Genomic DNA, 1,306 nt, shown 5'->3' with positions numbered 1-1,306 from the left:
TCAGAACCATCCTCTTTGACTTCCGCAAGGCGTTTGACCTTATTGACCATCAGATCCTAGTTCAGAAGCTCATTTCATACGATCTTCCAAGCGGAATAATTAACTGGATAGTGGACTTTCTGTCCTGTCGCCGACAGCGTGTTAAACTTAGTCAGGACTGTTACTCGGAGTGGGGGGCCATCCCATCAGGGGTCCCACAGGGCACAAAACTTGGCCCCTGGTTATTTACTATTATGATAAACGACCTCATCATCCCGGGTACAGACATGTGGAAATATGTCGATGACTCCACTATTTCTGAAACAGTCATGAAGTCTGAGGTCAGCAAAGTCCAACAAGCGGTTGACGAACTCGCGACGCAAGCTTCTGCTGACAAGTTCCAATTAAATGAAACCAAGTGCAAGGAACTGCGCATAACATTCAGTCACTCTAGAAAGAACTTTGATCCAATTAAGGTTAACGATCAGGACTTAGAGTGTGTAGAGCAAGCAAAGATCTTAGGTTTGCAGATATCTTGCGATCTTACGTGGAATAATCACGTATCCGAAGTTGTAAAGAAAGTAAACAAACGCCTGTATTTTTTGCGTCAGCTTAAGCGTGCACAGGTCAAGTCGGAGGAACTTTTGCTCTTCTATTTGACTTGTATTAGGCCTGTCACTGAATATGCATGCCCTGTTTATCATCATAGCCTCCCGCAATACCTTTCAGTAGATCTTGAGAGATGTCAAAGGCGAGCTTTACGTATTATCTATCCAGATTGTTCGTACAATGAGGCACTTCTTTTGACTGGTCTAGTTCCCTTACACAACCGCCGCGAGTTCTTATGTGATAAGCTTTTTAATTCCATCCTGTCTAATCCCTCGCACAAGCTCTATAGCTTACTACCTCCCAAGAATGAGTACGAAGTCAATTTAAGGAGTCAGCACTCTTTTACTACACGGCGCCTCCACACCATTCGTACTCGAAATAGTTTTATCCATCACTATGTCCATAAAGCAATGATGTAATATTGGTTTCCTCTTAATTATATATTTTTGTCTTTTTAATTAGTTCTCTTAGCCATGTATTTTTTGTAGTATATATTTTTTTGTAAATCAAACGTAATTCAGCCTGTGGCTGCAAGGTTCTTGATAATAAACTATCTATCTATCTATCTATCTAAACTTGGTATCGCGAATACATTGAAAACGATCCAAATCCTGCAATTATCTACCTTAATAAGTGCTGAGAAAATGGCTCCCGCCTCGAACTGTAAATGTGCGTTTTCTTTGATAACGTCACACTTTACACACACTTTATTTTTCTT

Source organism: Pocillopora damicornis, chromosome 4 (genome assembly GCF_964200805.1).
Source record: "Pocillopora damicornis chromosome 4, jaPocDami1.2, whole genome shotgun sequence".
Classification (NCBI taxonomy): Eukaryota; Metazoa; Cnidaria; class Anthozoa; order Scleractinia; family Pocilloporidae; genus Pocillopora; species Pocillopora damicornis.
This window is presented reverse-complemented; position numbering follows the sequence as displayed.